The sequence below is a fragment of the Ochotona princeps genome, chromosome 14 (assembly GCF_030435755.1).
Source record: "Ochotona princeps isolate mOchPri1 chromosome 14, mOchPri1.hap1, whole genome shotgun sequence".
Taxonomy (NCBI): Eukaryota; Metazoa; Chordata; class Mammalia; order Lagomorpha; family Ochotonidae; genus Ochotona; species Ochotona princeps.
This window is the reverse complement of record NC_080845.1, coordinates 42,581,257-42,593,471: the sequence shown is the minus strand read 5'-3', so window position 1 is coordinate 42,593,471 and position 12,215 is coordinate 42,581,257. Positions and strand designations below refer to the sequence as shown.

Below are 12,215 nucleotides of genomic sequence, written 5' to 3'. Positions count from 1 at the left end.
TTTTACTTAGCCTGTGTGTGCTATGAATTACAATGTAAAGAAATGACTATGTAATAGTTCTAGGATCCATTTGACCTTTAGGTATTTTAACTACAGGGCCTACTCCATCCTATCAGTATGGGCACACACACTCCTGTTCAGTAAACAAGGTAAAGTTACTACAGAGGGTCACATTTTCTTGGGCAAATAAGAGGTAGTAGAGTTAAAAGGTAGAGATACTGTATCTAAACTGTATCTGCTTGAGCAACTATTCATATCTTCAGCTCCTACAACATTTCTCAGTAAAGAAGAAAAGAGAAAGCAAAGGAGGCAGACATCTGGCAACTACCCCTACGCTGTGGTGTTGTGTGTACACTGAGATCCATATGTACTGAGACGCTTCAGTGAGAGGCAGAACGGAAATGCAGCCGTCAACTATGACATGCAGGGATAGGTTACAAAGAAATGACAAGCAACGTGAAAATATTTATTCTTCACTTTTGATACAAACTTTGCATGTCAAATTTTTTGAAAATTCAAGATCAATATGGGGCTAGAAGGAATGGCTCAGATTCCAGAAATAGCATACTTGATTTGAATCCCAATTCTACGATGTTTTAGTTGTGGCATTCTCTCCAGTGTAACACAATCTCTCCAGGTGTTAGTTCCTTCATCCCTTACACAGGAAACTGAAATTAATAATTAATTTATGAATAATACCCATTCATGAAAATGAAGATAATGCAAAAACAGTTAGGAAAATGCTTGGAATAAAACATGATTGAATATTAGTACTACTATACTACTATTCTGTCTGTCATGTTTGCCTTCTTCACCCTCTGCTGCAGCAGTCTTCCCTGAAATCATTTATTTTAATAAGCTGACTTCCTTTAGTCTGATAAAAAAAAAAAACTCACTTTCTTTCAAACTTCTCCCAGAGTTCAAAAGTGTTTATTGAATACCTGATATATAAAACATTGTACAAAGGACTTTAATATAAACAAAACAAAGATAAGAATTAGAAAAGCAATAGTTGATTTAAGTACAAACCATCTATAAGCAAAAATTGCCTCAGACCTGGTGCAGTAGCACAGTGGCTAAAGTCCTCACCTTGCACACACCAGGATCCCATATGGGTGCTGATTCTAATCCGAGAGGCCCAGCGTCCCATTCAGCTCCCTGCTTGTGGCCTGGGAAACCAGTCAAGGACCGCCCAAAGCTTTGGGACCCTGCACCTGTGTAGGAGACCTGGAAGCAGCTCATGGGTTTCTGGATCAGTGCAACTCTGGCCGTTTGGGGCACCTGAGGAGTGAATCAGTGGACGGAAGACTTTCCTCTCTGCCTCTCCTCCTCTCCGTATATCTGACTTTCCAATTAAAAAATAAATATGTAAAAACAAAGAAAGGAAGAATTGTCTCTGCAAGCAATAACTGAAAATTCAGAAAAAAAGAAGAATGTGAAATTCACTCAGGGTACCCCATGGCTTGAGATCAAGAAGCTTTCCTTCTTACTGAAAAAAAAAAAATGTGAATCCCAACATTCACAAGAAAATGATCCATTTTAAGAAAACATTATCGGGGCCCGGCGGCATGGCCTAGTGGCTAAAGTCCTCGCCTTGAACGCCCCGGGATCCCACATGGGCGCTGGTTCTAATCTGGGCAGCTCCACTTCCCATCCAGCTCCCTGCTTGTGGCCTGGGAAAGCAGTTGAGCACGGCTCAAGGCCTTGGGACCCTGCACCCGCGTGGGAGACCCAGAAGAAGTTCCAGGTTCTCAGCTTCGGATTGGCACAGCTCCAGAGTTGCGCTCACTTGGGGAGTGAATCATCGGACAGAGGATCTTCCTCTCTGTCTCTCCTCCTCTCTGTAATAAATAAATCTTTAAATATATATATATATAAAATATATATATAAATATTTAAATATATATATATATATATATATATATATATATATATATATATATATAAGAAAAAGAAAACATTATTATGACTCTGTCCTTGACAGTTTGTCTTAATTTTAAGGGCTTATACATGTCTGTCATATGTTAACTTTTATTAGTGGTAAAAAAAGAAAGAAAACTAAAAACAATGAATATGGATTGCTCAATAAAACACTCATCCCATAAGTTTTGCTACTTTGTAAAATATTATAGAGGAATTCAGAGGTGGGCTGAAATAGCAAAGTTACCTATAATTTCTTTATGCTGTCTAATTAAAACTGCCAATAGACTTTACCATATGTCATCTACCCATGTGGTATCATTAATTTCAACCCATTTCTACTCTCCCTATAAAGAGCACCATGCATGCATCGTGTACACTCCTCATACGAGATTTTGATACCACAGAAGTTTAGTAGACTTAAGAAATAAGAGTATTTCCAATGTTGTTACACTCAAACTTGTTTTTAACATCCAGTCTTTACTTACTGGTAAAATTTAATATAACCAAACACAGTTATCAACAATGGGATGCAGGTGTTGGATAATTACATTAGTATCAACACTACGGGCAAATTAAGATCTTTTCCCATGTGACAGAGTTTCTGATAAATATCAATTCGTTGGTTTACTGAATCTTGAAGATCAAAAGGCCCTGCATATGGCACTAATAAATCAAATAGAGTCACCAAATCTACAGTCTGTTTTCCTTGGCTAAAACTGCAAAGTTTTACTTACAGAGCCTTATCTACTGCTAAAAATTTGCTGCCAAACCAGATTTAACTCACCGAAAGTATGGAAAACATAGCACTCCCCAGCTGCACCCTCCAAAGGATTCTAAGGTATGGGGTTGCCATTGTGTGGTAGTCTAAATTATCTGGCCGCTTCCTCTTGTCTTTTTAGAGCTCAAACTCAGCCAGAAATTTATTCAGGATTGCAAAACGTTACCTCTCATTTTATAAAGGAAGGTTACAAAATAATGAAAACCACCATGAATAAAGGGACTTAACAGCCTCAAAATGGTTAACATGCTACCATTGAAAATAATAAAGTATTCCACAAAACTTTCTACTTAAATAACAATAAGAATTCTGCTGTTGAGAAGATATTTATAGTCCAATTAATCACTCTGTGATAAGCTGACCTTAAACTTTGTGTGACAGCAGCATTATTTGTAAGATAAGGGACTAGGAAAGGATAGAAGAAGCAGATAATTGATAAGATAATAGAAGTGCAAGAAAAATTTTACTATCATTCATTTATTTAAGGAGGCTATTCTGATAAACTACTCTTTTCCACGATAGTCCAATTAAAGTATCTCCCCCATAACAGTACCCTAAAGTTTCCAAATATTATTTGAAATGAATGAAATTTAAATAAATGAAAATACACAAATGGACAAATAAAATAACAAAATATTTTTCTTGATATAATCAGTGACATCCTAAAGCATTAAGAAATGTTCTCATGTATAAAATGATTTCAGAAAAATTTAATATCTGTCTTACAATGCTGAAATCATTGTTAATTTTAAGCTTATCATGAGACACGGCCTTTGACCCAAGAAGATTCGTATCAGTGGTTTCTCTGGAATTGATGTTAGGATGCTAGTGTATCCGATTAATGAAATGGTCACATCCCATCTCCTCCCTTGGTGAACTGGCCTATCTCCACTGTAGTTCTGGTGGGAAAGCGCTGTAGTCCCTTAGCTTGAAACCTAATTCCTATTTCCAGTTGGCACTGCCGCTTCTTTCTTTCATAAATAGAACAAGGAGAGATGCATGTTTTTGGTTCACAGAGTCCTAAAACACTATGTGAAAGCACATACTTTTTACATATTATCTGAAACAGAAATTAGTTTATGAATCAGTGAATACAAAAGTGGTGCTGTCAATTACATTTAAGAAAAAGTTTGTTCTCTGCCTGAAGTGATACCAAATAATGTTTGGAGAAGAGTTTTTAAGGCACAGAATGTCAAAGCACAGGGATAAAGGCCATTCAAGTACCAAGCTGGTTAGCCTGTTCCCTTACAAACCAATAAACGTAAAGCCTGACAAGTTAACCTCTGAAAATTGTGCATGCCTTTTTCTTTTTCTTCCTTTCATGGCTATAGCTTTGCTAAAGAGAGACCAACAAGCAGTTGGTCTGGTTCCTGTCATCAAGATTTGTAATGAACCTTGCAGGAGTGGACAAAGCCTATTAATAGAAGCTTTCAGCTGCCACAGACATCACTGGAAGTGACAGACCCCATTCCACAGATGCTCTAAGCTTCTATTCTAAAGATGTGTTGGAACGATACAGCCAAGTGAATATGTAACCACATCAAATGTTCAAGACTCAAGTGAATTCCCAGTAAGAAATGTCAATTGCATTTTATGACAGTATTAGCTACACAGTTCCTATGGTAAAAGCACCGTGTTCTCTCTGTGTGTCTCTCTGTGTGTGTGTAATCCAGAGTTTTCTGAACTGAATGTAAATCATGAATTAAGAACCCAACAACCCAACAATGCAGTTTCATCATGACAAACATTACTTTCCAACATAGAAATTCTACTTCTAATCTTACCGAGATGATAGTTCAAGTACTTTTTTTATCACTGGTAATTCTAACATGTTATTTTTTACATTGTGCATCATTTTCTAAATGTTTGTATTAAGGACTTTCTCCCAAGATTGGATCAGATAGGGATGGGTTTACAAAACATGTCAGTCTTACTGTGCATCCTTTAGAGTAGAAAACAACAGTTCTGACCTATAAAAGGCATGGAAGTGACCGCTTCAGTCTTTACAGTCTGTTTAGTCCGTCAGACTTACTCAACCCCGACCTTACGGTATAAAAGTAGTCACAGACAATAATGCAACAAATAAGCATGGTTATGTTCAGTAACACTGTACTTACAGCAAGCAGAGTACCAAATATGGTGCACAGGCTGTCATTTACTCGTCCATTTTTCTATGGATACTTTGAACAGCACAACATGTCTACAGTGATCAGATTTCTCAGATTAACTTTTATCATTTTATTTCCCAAAGTCTGTATCTGTTTAGCAAAAAACTTCTTTTTTATATATAAAAATTCAAAGGCCTCAGTCACCTAAGGATTTTTAGCTTCTTTGAAACAAATTATCCTATGGTAACTAAACAATTTTATCTCAAGAATCATGAAGAAAGGGTCCGGCATGGTAGCCTAGTGGTTACAGTCCCTGCCTTGCACACACCAAGATCCTATACAGGCGTTCGTTCTAATTCTGGTGGTCCTACGTCCCATCCAGCTTCCTGCTTGTCTTCTAAAAAAGTAGTAGAAGATGGTACAAAGCCTTGGGACCCTGCATCCACGTGGGAGACTCGAAAGAGGCTGCTGGTTCCTGGCTTTGGATCAGCTCAGCTCTGGTTGTTGCAGCCACTTGGGAAGTGAATCAGTGGACAGAAGTTCTTCCTCTCCATATATCTGACTTTCCAATAAAAAACAGAGAGAATCCCAAGGCAGAACGATATTTTGACCCTGTACTTGCGGTTTTTCAGAGTTGCTGTTGAACACATAATTGATATGCTATGATAAAGAGTGGATTTTCACGCCAATTATAGTTTTGAATGTATAGAAATGAAAGTCTCATTAATAACATAAATAATTTGTACTAGATAAGCACTAGTTACTCTGCTGTAGCAATATCTTGGAAAAAGCTGTTGGGAAAATGTTATAAACTTAGAATTCTCAAGCCACAGCAAACTTCTACAAAAGGCTATCAAAAGGTCACTCATTTAGTAAGTGCAATTCATTGTCTCAAAGGACCAAGTGCTTAAAATGGGTAAGTTTTAGATATCCAGAAGTTCAAGTTCTGGAAGAAGAAATATAACGAATGACTGGCTCACTGTGGAGCATAAGTGTGGGGAAATGTAATTACCACAGAGAAAATAATACCTAAATACATAAATTAAACTTCTAATTTCACAAGCTTAAATTGGCTTTTATGAAGATCATTGATTTTATTTCAGACTGGAAGAAATTTTCCCCATTACAATTTGTAATTACATAACCAAACTATGTCCCTTAAGAATAAAAAGGAAGATCACGTGCTGGCAAAGCTGATTAACTGTCTGACTGCGTTTTGGAACTCATATTCAACAAACAAAAACGGACAGGTTAAAAAAAAAACACAAAGGTGAGAAAAACTACGGTTACAGGGACATAAAAAATCCAGACTAATTTCTAGGAAAGGGAAAAAGGAGAAAAATAAATAGAATTGAATCATATATATGGTGGTAAACAATGTAGACAAAGTAATAACCTGGGGAAGACTACGTTTATTTTCCCCATATTTACTTGTGATGATAGGAAAGGACTATGCCATGAGGTATGCAACCAGAAGACCTCAAGCTGCATCTCATGAGCAGGGTAGCAAGCCTAAGAGGATCTAATTGCAGCCCAACACACATGGAACAAGTATCTCATCTCATTTCTGTATCTTTCTATTTGCTTACTGAACACTCTCATGAGAAAATATGCCAGCCTATGAAACAGATCTGTCAGTGATCTACTTTCCACAAGTAACTCTTTGAAGTTCAAACTTTTACTGTTGCATGTAAGCACTATTTCTACTAGCTACCATAGGTTTCCTAAAAGGTAGAGTAAAAATACGTAGAATTCTTTGTCACTAGCAACTACAATTTTCGTTTCTTATTTGAAGATTTATTTATTTTTATTGGAGAGGCAGATTCATAGAGAGAAGGAAAGACAGAAAGATCTTCCATGCACTGTTTCATTCCCCAAACGGCAGTAATGACTGGACCTGAGATAATCCGAAGTCAGGAGGCAGGAGCTTCCTCTGGGTCTCCCATGTGAATGCATGGTCCCAATGCATTGGGTAATCCTTTGCTGCATTCCCACACAGCAAAGTAGGGAACTGGATTAGACATGGAGCAATTGAGACATGAACTGGCATCCATATGGGATGTGGAACTTGAAGCTGGAAGATTAGCAAGTTGAAACAATGCACCAGCCCATAGCTAGAGTTTTCTTAAGTAAAAGTTAGTAGAAACATGTATGTGACAGGCATCCAAAGAACAATAAATCTCATATATTTCTGGAAGAGTTTATAGCATATATCTGTGGTTTTATTTATCCCATGTTTTTCTACTATTATGATATTTTACTAAAGGCCAGGTGTTATATAAGGTTAAAGAAAGATCTATTTAACTGCTTCATTGGGAGACCTCCTTTCATTCAGGAGTACAGATGTGTATTGTACATATCTTTACTTTCCAACGAAGTGAAGATGCTAGTCTCCATTATATAGTTCAGCTATGAAAACATATGTGTATACTTGTTTACCCACATATCCACAGTCATTGGTGAACTAGTTTCCTTAAGGGAACTCTAGGGTATCATAGATTTTTAATATGTTCTGCAATTCTACCTCTCAGAAAACAATATTGAAGTGTATGAAGGATTTATCTACCAGTGTTTTAGAAATCACGCCTGAGTTTCCTTGCATCCATTACTCATAAACTTAGAATCTAACTATTGAAGTTATATCTTATTTTTTATCCTTACATCAAAGAGAACATGTAGTAGTTGTACTTTTGGAATGGGCTTACTTCACTGAGCACAAACGGCTTCCAGTTCAGACCACCCCCAATGAAATGGACAACTATAGCTTGACAGTATGATACTAGATTTTCTACACATTTGCTTATACCTACAATGACATAGTACACTTAAATAGCAGAATGTTAAACTTGCAACTATTACTAAACAACTATATTAGTATAATAATAGGTCGAAATGGTGGGTGGGGAAAATGGAGAGGAAGGGAAGGGAATCCCTATACCTGCAAAACTGTATCATGGAAGATATTAACAATAAAGCAAAAAAAAGGTTAAAGAAAGAAAACAGGGCCCAGCACAGTAGCCTAGTGGCTGGCTAAAGTCCTTGCCTTGTATGCACCAGGATCCCAAGTGGGCACCGGTTCATACCCCTGCTGCTTCACTTCCCATCAAATCCCTGCTTGCGGCAGCAGAAAATGGCCCAAACCCTGGATCCACACAGGAGACCAGAGGAAACTCCTGGCTCCTGATCTGGATTGGCTCAACTCAGGCCGTTGCTGCCACTTGGGGAGTGAACCAGTGGATGGAGGATCTTTCTCTCTGTCGCTCCTCTCTGTAAATCTGATTTCTCAAGCAAAAGAAATAAATCTTCAAAAAAAAAAAAAAAAAGGAAAAACAATCTTAGTAAAAGACTAAATTGTCAGGTAGTAGACAGCCTAAGGAGGATCATATCAGCTTATCACAATAGTCAGAGGGACACTCATCAGGGGGGCATCTTCAACCTGCTCACCTGAGGCCTCTTCTAAGCCACCTTATCCTGCCTGAGCAACGACTTCGGTTGCCAAGAAGCCAAATCCACTATAGTCAGGAAACTCAGAGAAACTGCCAAGAACTATTTCAAAAATAAAGATAATTAGTATGTCTCCCCCCAAATCTCACTTCCTTAAACCATGCCTGGTGGTCCTGTGTTTCTACTTATCCAGAATCTTTAAAATGTATCACCAAGCATAAGATCCCGATGTAAAGTGATGGAGGAAGGTAACGCAACTGCAATTTTTCAGAAGTAATACACACTTTTTCCACTGAATCAGTTCTAAACTAGTTAATAAGTAAAAAAAAAAGCTAACACTCTATTAATATTCTCATTTTTCCCTATATAAACTATCTCTAAGATATATCTCCTTTATCCACTGCTTAGGCAAAATTAACTTGATTGTGAATGAATCAATTTATATTGAATCTTTCTTGAGTTTGACTTTCTGAGGTTTACCTTAGCCATTTCTCCTTGCTAAGGATTTTTTTTAAAATCACAATTCTAAGATTAAGTGGAATCTACTAGTCCCTCCACCCCCAGCTTTGGGGCACTAAATTCTTTCTGAATCTGTGAGACTCGATGTGAAAATAAAAAATAGGACAAGACACAGCATAAAGTTCTGCCTTCTTCTGGAAAAGATATCTTTACAGGCTAATGTGCACATAGAGCTAGCAAAAATCCACCGGTCTGTGTGCCTCTACTATCTTAACCTAAGGTCTCTTAGAGTGGCAGGTAGGGCCAGCACTGAAGCACAGAAGGTTAAGCCACCATACCCAAGTGTTTCTTTGAGTGCAGGCTGTACTATTTCTGATCCAACTCCCTGCCAATGAGCCTGGAAAGGCACAGGAAGATGGCTCAAGTAACTGGGCCCCTTTCACCCAAGTGTGAGATCAGGATGGAGTTCTTGGTTCCTGTTTTGGTCTACTTCAACTTCAGCAGCGTCAGACTCTTGAGGATGGAAGTTTTGGTCAAGCAGCAGATGGCAGCTCTCTCAATGTCTTTCCCTCTGCCTTTCAAATAAATAAATGAGCAAATAAACAAACCTTTTGAAAAAGCCTAACAGGTCATTGCATTTTCTAGTCAATCTGATCATAAATGAAGAAATTACATTAACTTGTATAAATTAGCTGGAACCTAGTAATAACCAGACTCTTTCAAATGTTCTTTAAGTTTATATTTCAAATTCAATCCTAGTTTTATTGGGAAACATTACAGAAGTTTTTGCTGAGGATTTGTGATAGATTTTTGATAGAAAATTGTTCTGACTTTATCACTGGATATTAACTATCGAAGACCAAAACAGTCATTTAAGGCTCACTGCTTGGCGGGTGTGTGTGGGGAGGGGCATTTGGGGCAGTAGTTGAGATGTTGCTGGAGATGACTGCATTCCATATCAGAATGCCTGGAATTGAGTCCTGGCCCTATTTCTGACCACAACTCCCTTTTATACATACTCTGAAAGGCAGCTGGTGATGGTCCCTGCTACTCACCTGGAACAGCTGGACTGAGTTTCCAGCTTCTGGCTTTGTCCTAGCTCAGTTCTCAGAAGACACTGGGGGAGCGACACAGCACATGGGTGATATCTCTCTATATGTCTCTATCTCCAACAGCCATGTCTGACATAACTACTTTGAACTGCCTAGAAGAAGTAATTCTAATGAAGAAAGAAAAAGTCACTGGTGGCCCAATACAATCATTAGTCCTGACTTTCCATTTGAAATACCATTTCAACAAGTAAATATACTTTCAGACCAAAGACAGTCACAAGAAAAAGTGCTAACACTACCGTGTCATACAACTGACAGTGATTTTTAAACATATACAATAAATTGAATATGGCTATTTGACATTTTCTTGAGACCATTCCAGCAATGATTAACAAGAGTTATCATTCCTGTAATACTTCACATCTTTTTTTTTTTTTTTTTTTTTTTTTTTTTAAAGATTTATTCTATCTTTATTACAAAGCCAGATACACCGAGAGGAGGAGAGACAGAGAGGAAGTGGAGCCGCCAGGATCAGAACCAGCGGCCACACGGGATCAAGGCGAGGACCCCAGCCACCAGGCCACGCCGCCGAGCCCAATACTTCACATCTTAAAAAAAAAAAGCTTTACAGTCATTTTAATAATGCTTCCTACCTCTATCAAATCACTCAATGTCTCCATCCCTGCTTTTTTCCAGATAATAAAAATGACTCATACGCAGCTCATAGAATTTTCACCTATGCAACACAGCAAGGAGCTGGCTGGACTCCCACACAAATTTCTGTAAGCAAGCAAGGAGATTAACCATGGGGAATGCAAAGAAAGGTAGGGGGAGTGTTTGAGGACAGGGGACCTCCTCCAGAAAAAGAAACCATAGGTTATATACTATTAAAAGGCCAATTGCTGGAGATTATATGCAGGAATCTCTTCTTTCTCGCTCCAACAGCTATGCCTGAAATAACGACTTTGAACTACCTAGAAGTAATTCTAGTTAAGAAAGAAAAAAGTCCAATACAATCCATAGTCCTGACTTTCTCCGTGAAACAGCATTTCAAAGTATTTGCCTTCTGCAGAGGGAGGGACGCAGAAACATTCCTCCTCCTGTACCAGGCAAATCTGGGTCAGAGAAGGTGTCAGCTCCATGTCTTGTTGTACAACTTGACCACCTGAAGGAGAGAACTGCTTTACTCAAAACATGGAGATAGTTGTGGTAACTTCGTTTCACCAGTAAGAGATGTCATACTGGCCAGAGGTTACCTTAAATCAAAAGTATTAGACACAAACTAAGATATGCTTGTAACAAACACGAAAAAATATTTTTAAACTCTTCTTCAAAAAAAGAAAGGGAAACATGGAGCAAAATGGCAAAGAAAATGTTTTGAGAAACAAGGCTTCCATCAAACAATGAAAAGTCAGTAAATGCAAAGTCCTACATTGTTTAGTTTAGTTTAGTTTTTGAGGGTGGGGGGATCCATTCAAGCTGTGCCCTAATTTTTTTTTCTTATCTTTTCTTTGAAGGGGACACACTGGCAAGAGAAGGTGGCAATCCCAGGTGAGCCATGTGAGAGAAAGGTGGGTTAAAGCCAGGCTCCACAAGAATAAGGAGAGCTCAGAATCGTCCCTAAGCTCATTGATTGCCACCTGCGAAGCTAATAACTGGAGGAAACCTCCTACAGTGCCTCCCAAGGCAACAGATGGATCAGATGAATTAGTCACTGTCCTTCCAGGATGCTGAGAACGTAACAGTGGTTAAGCAGTGCATGCTGCCGAAACAAACCTGACATCTGCTTCATCTTCTCCCTCGGCCTCCAATTCCATACTGGATATTTCAAATGGATAACAACTTGAAAGCTCCATGTGGACTTCTCTTTCATTATTATGATTTCAAATACTAAATGTTATCTACTTAAGGATCTTGCCTTGGCTCCATGCCCTGGCAGAAGGCAACATTTTTCAGCTAATAAGGGTCTGGAGGCTTTACAAGACCACAGGAGTTTTCAAAAATATTCCTACATATTCATAATAGTCAAGTTAATAGATCCGATGCCAGATGTAAAGTGGCATTTTATGGGTAGCTTTTAAAGGTACTAATGGGGGTTACTTTTAAAGCTACTTTAAAATACATAGCTATGAATCTAACACGGAACTGTGTTGCCTTTTCATCTTGGTTATGTAGTCTCTGTTCTGTAATGAACAAATCAGAGAAAACTTGGCATTTTTCTTCCCTAGAAAGATACCTGGTATTCAGAAAAGATTTTTTCAATTAAACACCTTTTAACTGTCTTTTCTGTAACAATTAAATACTTTTCCTTTGACTCAATGAGACAGTTCACAACTGTAAAATGAAACCAAAACAGATCTTCCCTGAGTGGTATGTGCCTTCAGATGGATCATAACATGCTAGCCAAATCTGCATTTTTCATAGGCTTTAAGCTGTCGAGGAGCTGGCAAA

The 12,215-nt window shown here is 38.2% G+C and overlaps 1 protein-coding gene across 3 annotated transcripts in view; it reads right to left on the bottom strand.

The window, feature by feature from the left end:
- The window catches only part of MLLT3 (MLLT3 super elongation complex subunit), a 276,518-nt gene that overhangs the window by 38,083 nt on the left and 226,220 nt on the right, over positions 1–12,215 (bottom strand). The window lies entirely within an intron of this gene.